The sequence below is a fragment of the Dicentrarchus labrax genome, unplaced genomic scaffold, assembly GCF_905237075.1.
Source record: "Dicentrarchus labrax unplaced genomic scaffold, dlabrax2021, whole genome shotgun sequence".
Classification (NCBI taxonomy): Eukaryota; Metazoa; Chordata; class Actinopteri; family Moronidae; genus Dicentrarchus; species Dicentrarchus labrax.
In genome coordinates this window covers 32,849,304-32,867,621 of record NW_026136719.1, presented here as the reverse complement: position 1 = coordinate 32,867,621, position 18,318 = coordinate 32,849,304, and the positions used below count along the sequence as shown (strand labels likewise).

Sequence of the window (18,318 nt, the reverse complement as noted above, 5' to 3'; positions counted from 1 at the left end):
TCCCCCATCGTTGCTGTTGTCATGTTCATCATCATCAGTCACTACTATTAGTGTAGTTGTTGCTACTGTTGTTGCTGTGCACCTGTCTGTCTGTCTATCTGTCTGTCTCTCTCTCTCTCTCTCTCTCTCTCTCTCTCTCTCTCTCTCTGTCTCTCTCTTTCACTCCAACTGGTTGAGACAGATGACCACCCACCTAGAGCCGAAGGATCTGTCCTAGGTTTCTGCCTTTTAACAGGCAGTTTTTCCTTGCCCTTGTCGCCAAGTGCTTGGTCATGGTGGTACTGTTTGGTCTCTGTAAATAATGTTATAAGGAGTTCGGTCTACACCTGCTCTATTTGGAAAGTGTCCTGAGATAACTTCTGTTATGAATTGGCACTATACAAACAAAATTGAATTGAATTGAATTTGTGGCACTGTAGTTGCAGATCGCAACTCTATCGCTTAACCCTCTCCTTCAAGAGAGAGACAGGTCTCCCTGCAGCCCCCTCCACTATCCCAACCTCCTCCTTATGTGACATATTTAATGATGTTGTTGTCTTTACTGAGATTTGGATGTTTTTTTTATTGCCAAGACACATTTCTTTAAATAATGCTCCATTTTGCAAAACTAAACACAAATGCATAATTACACACCCATCCTCACAAACTTCAAGCTTCCATGCCAAAACCAAAATATCTAATTTTACATCTAAACCAACTTTGCCTTGAGATATTACACAGTCAAAATACACAAATACACATAGACTACAAAATATCCATTACACATGCAAAAACCTGTCCCTGCAATAAATAATGGCGCTAAAATACAGTAAAATACAGTAAACTGAAATTGAGTGACAGAGTAAATTACTGTTATAAACCCCTCTCTGGTCTGGGTTAGGCCAGAGATTCTCATTAACATCAGAGGCAATATTAGCCCTAGCCAGGCAGCAGGGGTAAAAAAAAAACCTCATACGCATACTTCATCCTAGCCTGGCAAGCCTCAACCGTAATATCTTTATCTAAACAAGCCTCCTCCATGGCCTGGAGGAGGTGAGCACAGATGTGGGGGTCTCGGTCATAGACCTACCACCACCATGCAGAAAAACCCTCCTCTGTGGGTTTAGGAAAGGTGGATTAGCAGGCAGAAAGATGTTGCTGAATCTAAAATTATGGCAAAATTTTTACAAAACAGGTGAACTAATCCATGGACCATTTATCTATCTATCCTAAGTTTCTGATTGTGTACAGTTGTGAGTGTTTCCACCTAGCTGTGATGAATTAAGTTAATGATACTGAATGCCAGTGCTTTCCAAATGAGCCCGTAATATACAAATTGCGTCATGTTTTTTCTAGCAATCTACCAAAAGACCGACATTTCCCAAAACTATAAACTCCATTCCCCTGTATTCACTCATGATTCAGATTTGTTGAACCTTTTGTATATTACGGGCTGCACCATGCGCTCATTTGGACACTGGCTCTAGGTGTCTGTCCATCTGCCGAGAGAGAGAGAGAGAGAGGGAACAGAGGTAACGACAGAAGGACAGAGACAGAGACAAAGGTGCGCAGCAACAAAACTACACTAATAGTAGTGACTGATGGTGATAAAGATGATGAACATGAAGAAGATGACGATGACGACAACGACAATAACAACAATGGGGGACAATGAGCAGTGATTATAGTAATAATAGTAACTGTAGTAATAATAATAGTAACAATAATATCAGTAATATTAGCAATGGGAGTCAATGGGAGTCAAGCAGGACCATGGTCAGTACTCGTGTTGCAGCATTCTGAATTAATTGGAGCGTCTTAATGGACTTATTGGGGCAACCTGATAATAAGGAATTGCAGTAATCCAGCCTGAGTAAGTAACAAATGCACGGGATGTGTCAAATTTTTGTAATATTACGTAAATGGAAAAAGGCAGTCCCAGAGGTTTGCTTTATGTGGGAGTTAAAGGACATATCCTGATCAAAGATAAGTCCAATATTCCTGACAGTGGTGCTGGAGGCAAAGGTAATACCATCTAGAGTAACTATATCTTAAGACAGTGAGTCTCTGAGGTGTTTGGGGCTAAGTACAAGAATTTAATTTTTTTCTGAGTTTAGCATCAGAAAATTGCAGCTCATCCAGGATTTCATGTCCTTAAGACATGTTTGTAACTTTGCTAACTGATTAATTTCATTGGGCTTGATCGATAGATATAACTGGGTTTCATCTGCGTAACAGTGAAAGTTAATGGAGTGATTCCTAATGATATTGCCTAAGGGAAGCATATATAAAGTGAATAGAATTGGTCCAAGTACAGAACCTTGTGGAACTCCATGACTAACTTTAGTGTTTATGGAGGATTCATCATTAACAATGTACAAACTGCGAACGATCTGATAAATATGACTTAAACCAGCTTAGTGCGGTTTCTTTAATGCCAATTTGATGCTCAAGTCTCTGTAAAAGAATATTATGGTTAATGGTGTCAAATGCGGCACTAAGATATAATAATACAAGTACAGAGACAAGTCCATTGTCAGAGTCCATTAACTTTAACCAGTGCTGTCTCTGTGCTGTCACCCCAACTGGTCGAGACAGACGACCACCCACCTAGAGCCGGAGGATCTGTCCTAGGTTTCTGCCTTTTAACAGGCAGTTTTTCCTTGCCCTTGTCGCCAAGTGCTTGCTCATGGTGGTACTGTTGGGTCTCTGTAATTAATGTTAAAGAGTTCGGTCTAGACCTGCTCTATTTGAAAAGTGTCCTGAGATAACTTCTGTTATGAATTGGCGCTATACAAATAAAATTGAATTGAATTGAATTGAATTAATGAACTCTAAATCCTGACTGAAAATCCTCAAATAAGCTGTTGCTATGTAGAAAGTCACACAACTGATTGGCCTTACTGGTCAAACAGACAGGTTGATGGCTTCGATGTAGAAATTATTGAAGTTAGTTGATGAAGATTGATAGCAGATAGTCTAAATATATATCTGATTTTACATTTGTTAAAGTTCCTCCCCGGAACTGTTGTAAGTGTGAATGTGAGGATCTTTAATGTTGTCAGTCATTATCATTTTGCTCTGAATGTTTGGTTTTCGTGAGAGGATGCAGAGGGAGATTTGTGTGGCAGAGAGCTGTAGTGGAGTGTGCATAAAGTCAGTGCGTTTTTGTGTTTGCTTTCTTGATGCGTCATATTTGACCCGTACCAGATACAGTAACTTCAATGTATTTAATATGTTGGAAATGGATTTGAATGATTGATTGTTCTAGAACACAACACATGTTGAAGATGACTTTTTTTTCATTCCTGCCTTCTAAAAAGAGGTAAAAATAGTTGAGTATGACTCCTAAGGAAAAACCATATATACATAGTTCATAAGGTAGTTAACTAGCTAACTTGCACACTAAAGAGACACAACTGAATGAAACACAACACACACAAGACAACGATCCCCATGACAATGTTAGGGTGGACCTATTAGATGGAAGTTATTTAAAAAGCCTTAAAGATTCTGTGCTTTTGAGAAAAGATCTTGGGGCTGGAGCCCCAGAAGCTGGCCCCCAGCTCCACCTCTGATGCCTTTGCTATTGGGTTTGTGGAGTATGTCCGGTGTCAGGCAACCAATCGTTGGTCTACAGTGTTTTATGTCACCCTTTAGTATCAGCTCAGCTCGCTTGAAACCTTGACCAAGGCAGTACCCAAAAAAGGTGGCAGGCACTATCCATAATGGAAAACCACAGAAGAGCAAGTCAAGCCATGCTAGTCCAACACTAACCACGATTTGCATTCTAGTTGGACACTAATATCTGTTCCTCCTTTGGCTGTCACTACTTTCAGTCTGCCGCTCCCAGGGTCTGGAACCAGTTGCAAAAGTCGCTAAAACTACACACCCTTATTCAATTATCCTCGTTATATAACTCAGTACATTTGTTAGTTTCTGATCATTGCACCTACTTTTAAGTCTACTTCTCTGGCACATAGTACTTCTCCAAATAATTTTTTTTTTTTATTAAAGTATATTTTTTGGGCTTTTATTATAGTGACAGCTGAAGGCAGACAGGAAAGGGGGGCAGAGAGAAGGGGGATAACACGCAGCAAAGGGCTGCAGGTCAGATTCGAACCCTGGGCCGCTGCAGCAAAGACTCAGCTGGTACATGGGTTGCCAGCTCTACCCACTGAGCTACCCAGGCGCCCTCTTAATCAATATTTTAAAAGTAATATTTGCTTACTGTGGACTGTGTGGGCTGCATGTTTATTTGAGATATCGGATATTATATCAGAAACTGGGGTCAAACATATCTGAAGTAACAACTTAGAAACGAATGAATGACATAAGAAATTTTATTTTTCATAGCTGAAAGCAAAACATCCTAAATTCTGATTGATAATCAGTAATCAGTTACACAGCTGTGAGTCCAGAAACATGAACCTACAGCAGTACATCTCCAGTATTAGTTGTGTATGCTCTCCTCTGCCAGCCATTGCTGACAGGAACAGGCAGCGAGTGCTCTGAAGCAACATGTTTCCTCCAGCAGAGCTCGGAAAGCAGCTCAGATCCAGATCCGGTGTAGACAAAGAGAAACCCAGAGAGCTTCCACACACTCATGAAGAGGTTTACTGTTGCACAGATCAGCTTCCTCCAACAGCTCTTCACTACACGTTGCCACAAACACACAAACACAAATGCTGCTGAATACAGTGATCACAGTCGTTAAAGTGTGCTTGCATGAAGATAATGCTGTCCTTCTACTACCACTGCTATCAGTTCTACTATACAGTACACAGTAGTAGACCAGCTTTGTTCAGATTTCATGCTTATGTTGATGGAAGGTTGCGAGAGACCCAAATCCTCAGTGCTGCACTGCTGATATTTCAGTTACCAAATATCTCAGTGTTGTGATCACTTTCATTTCTGGCATTATGTGTGTTGTGTGGGAGACGTGAACACATCTCTAAGGAGATCAACCACAGACATGATCCCTGCATGATGTAACATTTCATTTACTTAATATAATTCAGCGCTTAGAGAACATTTCTCCTGCCTTTTTGTATTTCCAAAATGTTCTCCTCTGCTTAAGAAACTCTTAAGCCTCTTAAAAGTCATTCTCCCAATTCCTAACAGTTTCAGCTAAGATGCTTAGCAAATAACTTAGAAAACATCATAATTCTAAGAATTTTCTTAGAATTTAGGAGCACCTCTGTTCTATGTAGCTTTATAAATGCAGCTCCTGAGATCCAGCGATTGAGGGTTTGTCAGTCTGGTCAGGCCCTGTTGGCAATTGCAGAAAATATGGCAAAGTCAGCTGACAGCAAATGTTGGTATTGCAACAGATGTTTCCTTGATTCTGAACAGCAAAGACATGAGAAATATGAGTGAGAAATATGAGACAAATTTAAAATATGGGAAGCAGTGAAGATGACATAAAGATGTAAAATAGAAAACAAGGATGTAATAATTCAACAAAACAACATTCAGGGTACAAATTAAGATGAACACACGCACACACATCTGATGGATACATACATCTTCTGTCTGTTTAACCATCTGCTCCACATATCACATCACACATCCATACAGTGACGGCTGGTGGAGATTTTGGGTGGGTGGGCTAACAAATGCATTACACTCATCAATACGTCACACAGCAGCAACAGCAGCATCACATCAAGTTACAGCAACAACATTGTATACTTTGTTATAGCAAGGGCTCTACGGCAACACTGGGGAGACAAACCCAAAAGAATGACCTGATGCCAAAAATCTCTCTCTCTCTCTCTCCTCTGTACACATCACGCCAATTGTTCTACAAAAACATTATAGAGAAGTACCAGCAACAATTTGCAACACCATGTACCAGAAATAAATCTACAAAACCAAAGCAAAAATGAGAGTTGTTTCAGAGCTTGGGCAGACCTTATTTAAAACCCCGCTCACATTGACGGCCTTTCTGTGACGCAAACAGGTTAATCACCATGTCAAACTCCACCCTGCTGTACCTCACCATCAGCTCACCTTTCAGTTTCTCCCTGCAGATCATTGGGTAATGTGCACATACAAAGACAACAAGTGCATGGTTTTCTCAAAGCGAGCCTTTGACTTCTCGACCATTAAGCCACAGCACTGTGACTGACACATCATCAGAGCGCCTCATCCTGCGCAGCGTTACAGCGGCTGCAGCTGTGTCCGCATCTGGATGTGGCTGATTGTCATCTGTGGTCAGCAGTTCAGATATGGAGCACGAAAAATTCTCCAGGCCCTGTCTCGTTCTGAGAGAATCTGTGGTCTTAGACGTGTACTTTGCAACCTGTGTGTTTGACAGATGATCGGCTGATTGACTGTCTAAAAAAGAGAACTGGTCGCTGCTGGAGTGAAGTGGGAGATTAATCGGACCCCCGCAGGGCGAGCTTGTGTCCCCACAAAATGTAATACAGTCAACAATCTGTGATAGTGAATGCCTGTTTTTCTTTACCAGCTCGTTGTGTCTCTGTACAGCGGTGCGGTGACCCTCATTTAGCTGACAGGCGATGTTCACTTTACCCTGCAATGACAGCTTTACAGCATTTCCAATGTGGCTCGTGCGGCATTCATGTTTCCTAATTTTGTCGGATAAATATTTTAAATCCACAATTCCTTGTTGGGTCCAAGCCGTGTCTCCTCCAAACAGCAAACATGGAACTAGAAAAGTGAATTCCTAGCTACACTTGCTGTTAGCCAGTCCGTTAGCTGAAACCATGTAACACAAAACTAAGATTTTGTCGTTTGTCCTTTTGTGTTATTTGAACATCGTTTGTTCCCAATCTCTGTATTTCCATTTTTTCCTCCAAAGACTTTAAAGAAAATTGATTAGAAAGTAAATAATCCAGCTCGTTCATGTTTATGCTAACGCCCACCATACTACGAACTAGCCTCACTGTACAGTGGCTACTGCGCTGTGATTGGTCGAAGGTCACTGTACTGTAGCTACTGCAATGTGATTGGTCGAAGGTCACTGTACTGTAGCTACTGCGCTGTGATTGGTCGAAGGTCACTGTACTGTAGCTACTGCGCTGTGATTGGTCGAAGGTCACTGTACTGTAGCTACTGCAATGTGATTGTGATTTTAGGTCTGAGATCATCAGCTTTTGGTTTAAAGAGTAGAAATTCAGATTTTAATGGGGAGTTAAAAGACTCTGACATCATAGTTTTACAGGAGACATGGTGCAGAGAAGATGTTTCCACTGGTTGTCCTCACGGCTACACTGAGATTATTGTACCATCAACAAAACATCCCACAATAACCCAAGGCAGAGATTCAGGAGGCATGGTTATATTTCGTGTAAATCAGAACTGAGCCAGTCCATCACAGTTATTAAAAAAGAAGAATCTTATATATGGTTGAAAATTAACAAAAAGATTATTTGTGCTGAGCAACATGTCTACATGTGTGCCATCTATATACCTCCATCAGAATCCCCCTACTACAACCCAGATATTTTCTCTATTCTTGAGGAGGAAATTAACCATTATAAAACCATGGGAAATGCATTACTCTGTGGCTGACACTATGAACACCCAGGGAAACAAACACTTACCTGGAAGCACCTGCTTCCCCCTCCCTGAATGTCCTACTAGAAAGAGCTTTGACAAGCTTATTAATACAAGCGGTATGCAGCTTTTACAGCTCTGCCGTACACTAGGTCTGTACATTGTCAACGGCAGGCTACGAGGGGACTCTCTGGGTCGCTACACTTACAGCTCAGCTCTTGGCAGTAGTACGGTAGATTATTTCATTACAGATCTAGATCCAATGTCTCTCAGAGCTTTCACAGTCAGCCCCCTCACACCCCTCTCAGACCACAGCAAAATCACAATCTATCTGAAAAGGGCCCAGTCTAACTCTGGAGCCCCTAGTGCCTGTGAACTGTTTAACAGCACATACTCATACAGATGGACACCTGACAGCATGGGGTCGCACCAAAAGGTACTGTAAAAACAAAACATATATGATTTAACCCATTTATTTCTAACTGAAACATTTCCCCATAATAATTCTGGAGTAAATTCTGCTGTGGACAAAATCAATTCAATTTTTCATCATTTGGCTCTATTGTCTAATTTGAAAGCCTCCAAAACAAAATCTCAACAAATGAACAATAACAAATGGTTTGACACTGAATGCAAAAACGTAAGGAAAACTTTAGGAAATTATCAAATGAAAAGCATAGAGACCCAGATAACCACAACATACGCTGTCAATATGAGGCCACTCTGAAACAATACAAGTACACCCTAAAAACAAAGAAAGAACAACACAGCAAGAACCAGCTCTGTGAAATCGAGGAATCCCTCAAATCAAACCAGTTCTGGGAGAAATGGAACAACCTAAACAAAACCCAGCAGGATGAATTGGCGTTCCAAGATGGAAATACTTGGATTAATCACTTTAGTGAATTATACAGTAATATTACAAAATGATGATGATCAGTACAAGATCTTCGCGAAATGGAAAACACTGGAGGTGGTGATAAAAAACAACCAAAACCCTCTAGATTACCCAGTAACAGAACAAGAATTAACAGAAGTCATCCAGTCCCTGAAAGAAAAAAAGGCTTGTGGTATTGATGGAATCCTCAACGAAATGATCAAATACTCAGACCATAAAATCAGATTGGCTATACTAAAACTATTCAATACTATTCTCTCAACTGGAGCTTTTTCAGACATCTGGAACAAAGGTTTAATAACCCTAATTCAAAAATCCGGAAATAAATATGATCCAAATAACTACAGAGGAATATGTGTCTCCAGTAACCTGGTAAAATATTCTGCAACATCATTAATAAACGACTTGTCAACTTTCTTGATGACCACAGTATTCTGCATAAATGCCAAATTGGCTTCTTGCCAAATTGCCGCAAAACGGACCATATATTTACCCTCCAGACTTTAATTGATCAAGAATTAAAAATTAAGAAAAGAAAGGTATATGCATGTTTCGTTGACTTCAGAAAAGCCTTTGATTCCATCTGGCACGAGGGCCTTTTCTATAGGCTACTTGAAAGTTGCATTGGAGGAAAAACATATGATCTGATTAAGAACATGTATACAAAAAGTGAATGTGCCGTAAAGATTGGAAACAAACAAACAGCGTTCTTCTCCCAGGGCCAGGGAGCAAGGCAGGGATGCAATATCAGTCCAGTTCTCTTCAATCTATATATCAATGAATTAGCGAACCAACTAGAGCGTTCCACAGCACCTGGCCTCACCCTGAACGACACATAGATCAGAGGTCTGCTATATGCAGATGACTTATTGTTGCTTTCACCTACTAAAGAAGGTTTGCAGCAGCACCTTAATCTCCTGCAGAGATTTTGTCAGACCTGACAGTAAACACAGCAAAGACTAAGATAATGATCTTTCAGAAGCAATACAGGTTACACACAATTTCTATTTAGACACCACTAAATTACAACATACAAAAAACTACACTTATCTTGGCCTCAACATTACATACACATGAAACCTCAACATGGCTGTGAAAGATCTGAGGGACAAAGCAAGGATAGCTTTCTATGCAATAAAGAGAAACATTAAAATCTATATTCCAATCAAAATCTGGCTTAAAATGTTCCAATTTGTACTAGAACCAATAATTCTATAAGGCAGTGAAATCTGGGGACCAAAACTAAATAATGAATTTGACAAATGGGATAAAACAATCATAGAATCTTTCCACAGCGAGTTCTGTAAGAGCATCCTGCAGGTGCAGAGAAAAACACCAAATAATGTGTGCAGAGCGGAACTCGGCCAATACCCCCTCCTACTAAAAATACAGAAAAGATCAACACAATTTTACAATCACTTAAAATCAGTTAACCCCCAGACATACCATCACAAAGCCCTAACATACCAGGAGCTGAAACCAGAGAGGAGTCCCCTCAGCCAGTTGGTCCTGAGGCTCTCTGCAGTAACATGTCCCCAACAGCCTCAGGACAGCAACACCAACTCAATCAGACCAAACCAAATTATCAACAAGCAAAAAGAAAAATATATTGAATACTGGAAAGAAACAAACACAAAGTAAATTACAATGTTATCTGACCCTAAAAAGAGAATTCACACTGGCAAATTACCTGACCACAATAAAATGTCCTAAATTAAGAAAAATGTTGACAATGTACAGACTGAGTGAACACAGCCTGGCCATAGAAACGGGTCGCCACAGACAGAACTGGCTACCAGAAGAGGAGAGACTCTGCTCCCAGTGTGACAGAGGACAGGTAGAGACAGAGCTGCATTTTCTAATCTCATGCCCTAAATTCAAAACTTTAAGAGAAAAACAAATCGCAAACATTTCCCAAATATACCCTGAATTCGAATTATTATCAGACACACAGAAACTCCCCTATTTACTGGGAGAAATGCCAAAAAGTCAAATTATTGCAGCAAAGTATGTCTCCTCATGCCACGAACTGAGGACAACCAGTGGGAACTCAGATAAATGTATAAAATAATTTATTATTTTTTGTTGTTGTTATTTTTTAATACACACACACGCACACACACACACACACACACACACACACACACACACACACACGTTTACAGTTTTATCTATCTATTTAATTTTAATATATTTTAATATTATATATTATATTTAATAATTTGTTATTACTGTTATATTGACAACAGACTACTTGTTTTAACTGTAGCCTGTTACTTTACTACTGTTTTAATAGATTTTAATTAATTACTAATTGACTGAGATTGATTGATTGTGACTGTGATTGTGATTGAGTCAATCATAGTTACAGTATTACCAACAGTATAGATTATAATTACTTTGTTGTAAATATTGTTTTCCTTTATTGTTACTATTATTATTTTTAATTCCAAACGCTTGCTTTGGCAATATGTACAGCGTTACGTCATGCCAATAAAGCCATTTGAATTGAATTGAATACAAGTCAAAACACACTTGACTCACACAGTCATCTATACCAGGGGTTCCTAAACTTTTTAATGTCAAGGGCCTCCATAATAGAAGCACATTAAACCACAGGCACCCAATTTGACTGGATTTTGTTTGAAGGAATCTCAGTATTTTTTAAATGTATTTTTATGTTCAAAATTCTTTCATTCATTCATTAAAATTGTCATTCAGTGATCAAACTGGGATAACTCTTACAATCAATAAAAACAGCCAACATTACTTCTGTCCTTGTTCTCCCAACTTCCAAAAAATGTGAAAATGTAAAAAATATTCTCTTCCCGCTTTTGCTAGGGACCAGCAACCCCCTTAAGGACTCCAGACCCCAGTTTGACAACCATTGAACTATACAATTCTCAAAGCTGGGAACACACATTTCCACATTTATGAGGATAAACCCTGGTGCCACCAAAGATAGTGCAACGCATTATTGAAACCAGCTTCCAGCAGGGAGGCGTCCAAAGGGAGGTCACATGCCCCCAATACAATTGCTGGTCCCCCCACTGTCCCTATGTTTGTGAGTTCCATATGCAGAATAACTATAATATGTTTCTATGACATATTTTATAGTAGATAATATTCATTTAAATCAGTCTATTTTTCATAATGCGAAAGAAAGAAAATAACTATGACCTTTTACTGTCTGTCACACTCCTGAAAGCCTGCAACTCTTGAACCTGAGACAGTATGAAAACAAATATCCCTAAAACAAGTGTGGAAAAGGTTTGGATTGATCATATAACTTTTATACCAAAATATCCTGACCAGTCACCATGACATCAAAACAGTAACATGACCGGATGATCCTGGTGCTATAGGAGAACTGCTCTAATTAGTAATGCTATGTAACTATTAGTCTAATTTCTAGCTTTGTCAGTCCTCAACGCTGTGTGATATTTGTTAAAATGCCGATGCGAGCCAGCAGTTCTGAGAGATTTGGAGAACCTGAAAAGAGAACAACAGTCTAGGAACTTGGTTCAGAGCTCTCTTTCTTAATCTCAATTCTTACATAATGCAATCACTGTAAGGTATGAACAAAGGAAATTTACTGATACAGAGGGGGTCCCCCAGCCAACAGACAACAGCTTTAAATACTTCCTTGTGAAACTACTTCGTTAATAGCAGGGGTCAAAGGAACCAATCAATTAAAGCTATCAAAGATGTTTGTAACATTAGCATTTTCATTAAGGAGTTGGAATATCAATAACTTTAAAAATAATGTTCAGGAACTAAACACGTAAAAGAAAACCCATTGCTCCTCTGTCCCACAATCCCACTTGATACAAACCAGATTGCCTACACCTTCATGAGAGCAGCATCTTCATCTTAGTGAACCTCAGAGAAAACAGTGATGGACAAAACCAAAGAACCAAATATACAAATAGTTGAATGGAAACATGGTAAACAATGAAAATTCATTAACCAACTAAACTGGATTCAAATGTGAACCTATAATCACCCATTGTTTGTTGAGCACCGTTATGAAGTCAGTGGTGACACACTGCAACTGCGAGTTGAGCTGCTTTCATTGGCTGAGCTCAGTTTCGACATTTTCATAGCAGGAGACAACGGCGGCTCACCTGGTCACACACAATCTCATATTACAGCTAAAAAGTACACTAAAATATGTTTGTGAACAGATTTGAGGAGAGAATTGTCAATACAGTAACAGAATCTTGATCCATATCTGATCAGCACTGCCTAGTTTGACAGTTTGATCTGAGTTTGGTACATTGAGCTGGACGGACTCACTGATAATGACCTGTCAATCACAAGGTAGCCACGCCCTAAAGCATACCCTACTTTATGGTCTATTTTACTCTAAATGGGACCATCATTTACTAAATGAACATCATGCTGTATGGAAGAAGACTGGAACTAGAGATTGAGACCATAAACTCATTAGGAAACTGTTAACTGAGAAAATAAATCAAGTCAGAAGTAGGCTCATTTCTCCAATAGACTCAATTCTATCAGACTGAAAGAGTGAGTGAAGCTCCTTCACAAGGACTCACTTTGATAGGCCACACACTATCAAAGAGACAGAGCTTAAAATAAGACAGCGCTAACATGCATCATGAATTTGTGATGTTCAGTGTAGCTGTTTATGATGGAACTGTTTCCTCCTTTCTGATAAGGGAGGATAATGACTGTGATGTTATTCTGTTCACGAATGGATGGATTGGTTGGGTTGTCTCAAAAGGTCCTGGAGGTGTAGCTGATTACTGATTAATGAAAAAAAAACTTTCTGTAGAAGTGACAAACTCCTCCTATGACTTACGCTGTACAACCAAACTGCTCAGCCTGTTTCCTGTTTTTCTTGCTTAAAAAATCAAATAACCCTGACTTTATTTGTTCTAACCCAAACTGTTATTACTGAGGAATGTGGGGTCAGCGTGGATATTCTGCAGTCTGGTAGAGGATGTTGGTATTAAATATCTATGGATGGGTCTGCAATCTCAGCGCAGAAATCAGGGGTCACTTTGCCAGAATTGTTAGAACAGCTGGAAAAACAATAGGCAGACAGTGTTCAGATTAAATTAAGCACACACACTATAGTGAGTGACAGTACAAACAGACAGTGGACAGTGGATTGCACTGAAGACAATGCCCTACTCACATCACACTCTATACATATTACAATATAAGGATACACATGAGTTAAGCAAAAGGCAAACTCAAGATTGATGTAAAGTAAAGTGCACTAATACAGCTGCAGACAATTACTGCAAGGAAAAAGTTAAAGTTATGTGCAAAAATGCCTTTAGATAAGCAACAACGTTAGTAGTCCTGTAAAATGTCAACAACTAAAACAAACAGAATATACAACCAAGAGAAATACCATATATTAAAATAATATAAATACAAATATTAGGACAAAGGCAGTCTTAAAGTACAAACAGTGTAGCTTAAAATGCAATTACAGTGTATGATACTAAGCAATCAAACCAAATAGGGATAATGGCAAAAGCAAAGCTAGCACAGGCAAAGCAGCAGTGGCACTATCTTTTCTCAAACAGAATGAAGGATTCAGGGCTTCAGGGCTCTGTTTCAATATTGTGCATATAGAATGTCAAACTGTGCACGGACCATCAACTTGGTTCATACACACATCAGTAACCTCATTTCCATCCAAATGTATCGCACATTAACCAAAAATTGAGTGATTTTGCAAAAAAGTCTGTCAACAAGTTCTGGAACCTACACTGACTCTTACACCCACCACCCTGAATCTATGCGTTACATTAATGCACTTCCCCTGGGTTATGTCTTGCACATTGCAATATCATTATGTGTCACACTGCTAACTTGCACATTCCTGTACAGCTCTTTCTTCATTAACTGTCATTGTCTCTCTTTCTATATTTGTATATATTGTCTCTTTTCATTGTCTCTATTTTATCTTTTTCTTATATATGTTTCTTTGTTTAATTGTTATGCAACAATTTACACAAGCAAGTCCTTGTATGTGAAAACCTACTTGGCAATAAAACCGATTCTGATTCTGAAAAGAAAAGAAAATGTGAATAAATCATACACGACTGTTATGTGATTATTAGGAGTTTGTTCAAGAGATAAGCAGAAGCTGGGACCAATTCTCCACTCAGAAAACCAGAAATAGAAGGCGCCATAATTATTATTATAAAGTGTTTGTTCTCCCATTAGTGTATCAACTCTTAAACTTTCTTTCTAATTTTGCCGTTTCTATCAAACTTTTCTCATGCGATATAAAATACGTTGATTGGGGGTGACCTGGAAGATTGAAGATGAGTCAGAGCTTGGGTTAGAGTGGAGTCATATTAAATTCTATCTTGCTAGTTAGCTAGAGTTTACCATGCACAAAGACTGAGTCCTTGTCAGCCCTTGTTTGATTCCAACCTGTGGTTCTTTGCTGCATGTTATCCCCCTCTTTCCCCACTTTCATGTCACTCTTCAGCTGTCACAAAAGGTAGTAAAAGCCCAAAGAATTGAAAAATGTACAAAAACAGAAAAACCCTGATGGAAACATATGGGCTGATTTTTGTGTTAGTAGAAACTGAATTTGAATCATTTAGAACTGAATCTGAATTGCTCAACTTGAATAATTGCATTAAAAAACTGAATTTGAATTGCATAATTTGAATTTGGATTGTTTAACTTGAATAACTGAATTGAAAAACTGAATCTGAATAGCATAATTTGAATTTGAATGTATTAGTTTGAAACTGAATTCCAATAAATTTGAAACTGAATATAATATTAGGAATCTGAATTCACTTACAACCGAAACTGAAACTAAAAATTCAACTTTTTATGTACTTTCAATTTCAGTCAGGAAGAGCAATCGAGTGCAGATGCACAGAGCTCCTTTTTGGCCAAGCAGCACGTTTGTTTTGACCATTTCCTGGACCTGTAGACATTGGCTAGAGAAAAACATCTTAAAGGAGACATATTATTCCCCTTTTCAGGTTCATAATTGTATTTTGTTTTTTTTTTCTTTCGGTTTCATGTCTGAACCACTTCGTGTCGGACTGTTTTCACAACCTCGGGCAGTACAACACTGGACTGGCTAAAAGACTGTTCCTGAAAGAGGGATTGTACCAACTGTCTGTGGAGAGACGGCAGAGGAAGTCACTGGAAGTATTTTTAAGAATTGATGCTGTTTTTCATTGTTCGTGTACCGCTAGAACATGCTAACCGTTGTTAGCTGCAGGAACCTCAGTGATGCTAACGTAGTTATTGTTTGTTAAATGTTTGTTAAATGTTTGTTAAATGTGTGCAAGATGAAAATGAAACTTATAAGGTGAGGTTAATTTATTACAGTTTTTCTCAATTGTTTAAACACAAATTCTGATACTTGAGACACAATGACCACAACATGTAACTGACGCACCGACCCCCCTGAACCAATTCTGCTAAACTACAAACACAATTCCTGCTTTACACTCAAATTGCAGTTCTAAAACACACTTTTTTCAAAACACTACACACAATTCTCTGCATTTGGCACAATTTTCATGAAGAAAATATCTTGTTTTATCAAAAATATCAATATTTCTTGGCCAGGGAAAACATTGCTTGTGATGTGGATGAGGTGCCGTGGCCAGACCCAAACAGAAGTGAGGATGCAGCATAGTTTATTTTTTTACTGTAACTGTATAGGCCTACAGTAAATTCTTCTGTTTTCTATGTAGACCACTGTATGTGCAACTTTGTGTTGGTTGGGATGTTCACTGTGTACATTGTTTTTGTGGGAAAAATAAAATGTATTTGTTACCGTGTATTTGTGTGTTCTGAGTATAAAAACTATATTCTCAAATATTTTACAACACACTTATGTATGTACTATCTGTAGTAAGTGTAACACTGAACAAACAAACCGAAGTCATTATGATGAATAGCGAAGAAGTGTTTTCCATTCATCATAGTGGTTTTTTTTTTAAGCACATCAGTGTTCAACTGGTTCTTATAAATGTCTATTCATATGATGGTTTGAGTGTGTCATTTGAAAACAAAATACCATTTTGAGAAAAAATAACATTGTTTTGAATGTAAAGTTTCATTTTGCAGGAGAATTGAGGGGTTTTGCCCATTGTGTGTGTGTGTGTGTGTGTGTGTGTGTTGTGATTTGTGTGTAGAGTTCTGAGAGTATGAGGCATGCTTACAGATAATGTGTGTAAACAATCGAGAAAAACTGTAAGCCAGCTGGTGCAGATGTCTCCATATTCTCCCCTGCTGATATTTTTTAAAGAGATTCACACAAAGTTTATGCCGTGAATCACCAAGCTTCGTGCCGGGGGGGAATTGGCTTTATGTCCGTCGGTATTTTGTAGAACAGGGAAGATAACGTCAGTTAGGTTTAATTGTCTTTAACCTGGTAACTTACATATCTGCTGGGTAGCTCAGTAGCTGTGTACCGTGTGGATCAATACAGCTGTGATCAGAAGAAGACACTGTACTGTGTGTAGTTCAGCAGCGGAGGTCATTAGTTTGGTAGGATTGTAGCTTTGATTAGCACACAGCAGCTCTGTGATGTCACTGTGTTGCTATAGTTACTGAGTCTGTCGGACTTTATGTTGTAATACTGTGATCGTTAACCCTCGTTAGAAGCTACCAAAATACCGGGAGTGAGTTATGCTGATTATTTTCTGTTTGTGTAACTTCCTTACGTGCTAACAAGCTGGGGCTAGCTTCGGTGTGTGTGTGTGTGTGTGTGTGTTACGGTGTGTGTGTGTTACGGTGTGTAAATTAACTTGATCTACGTGCACCGGAGTTAACGATAGAGCTACTGTGAGAGAGAAATAGTCAAACTGCAGGGATTCATTAGTTTAGTAATATTGTGTAACTTCGATGCTCACTAGGCTGTTTTGTGGAGTCAAACCGACTAATAAAAGTTTTCTGATCCATTTATTTAGCGTTACTGCAGTACTGGTATTACTGTAGATATAAGGGCAGGTCCAGTGTAACATACTAGTATCATCTCCTATTGTATAATAAACAATACTGAGGCTCACTGCTAAATGTCTGTTATTGCACCGAGAACTTGTCCCAACATCAGTTACAGTCAGTAAATGTCCTGTGTGTGTATCTGCTGCCATTAGATAGACATTGTGTTGGTAACCTCAGACTGTTTCAACAACACATCACTACAGTTAGCTGCAACAAGGAACCCACCAGAGACACTGCTTTATTATTTTAGTTTATAACTTCCCACACAGCAAAAGGACTCCGCGGCGGATGGTGGCTTCCGGAATGGCCCCGCGAAACAGACCCGTATCGGCGTCCACTTTCTCTCAGTGACGGATCCGCTACAAAGGTGGATCGCGGACCCTTACTCTGCATCTGCGATTAAAACGTTACTTCCGTGGCGGGTCCGTTTGGGACCCACAAATTGATACATACATCTGCCGCGGACGCGCAACGGAATCATAAAAATCCTGGCTCATCTGGCCCGAGTCCGTTTTTTTGGACCTGTTTATCTCATTTTCAAAATCCCTTCTGTTCTTGCTGTAGGATAAAATAGAATAAACTAAACTATAGGATAAAACTAAAACTATCACTAGGCCTAGCCTAGGCCTACAGCAATATAGGCCTAAGCTTAAATCTGCATTGCCTTGTATTTTTAACCTACCAGTATTGTCAAAAAAGGTTTTAATATACTGTACAAAAGTAATTGTAGACTGTGTTGACAGTTTCTATGGTTACTGCTACGGCGTGATGACGTCAAGGGGCGCAGGGAATGCTGGGTACGGGAGGTTGTTGTTGGTTCTTTTTGGCTAATAAAAGCTAACGGGTGTTACACCGTGACTTTCTGCAGTCTTCCTCAATTATGCACATCTACATGGTGTCAGAAGTGAGCCGAATCTAATCTAAGATGGCACAAGGAC

General features: G+C 39.2%; 2 long non-coding RNA genes across 2 annotated transcripts in view; both read left to right on the top strand.

Annotated features, from left to right (window-relative positions):
• LOC127352033 (uncharacterized) overlaps nt 1-18,318 on the top strand; it is a 48,362-nt gene that overhangs the window by 26,901 nt on the left and 3,143 nt on the right. The window lies entirely within an intron of this gene.
• LOC127352031 (uncharacterized) lies at nt 179-2,794 on the top strand. Its single transcript, XR_007881024.1, has 2 exons — nt 179-217; nt 2,614-2,794. It is a non-coding gene; the product is annotated as an uncharacterized LOC127352031 (long non-coding RNA).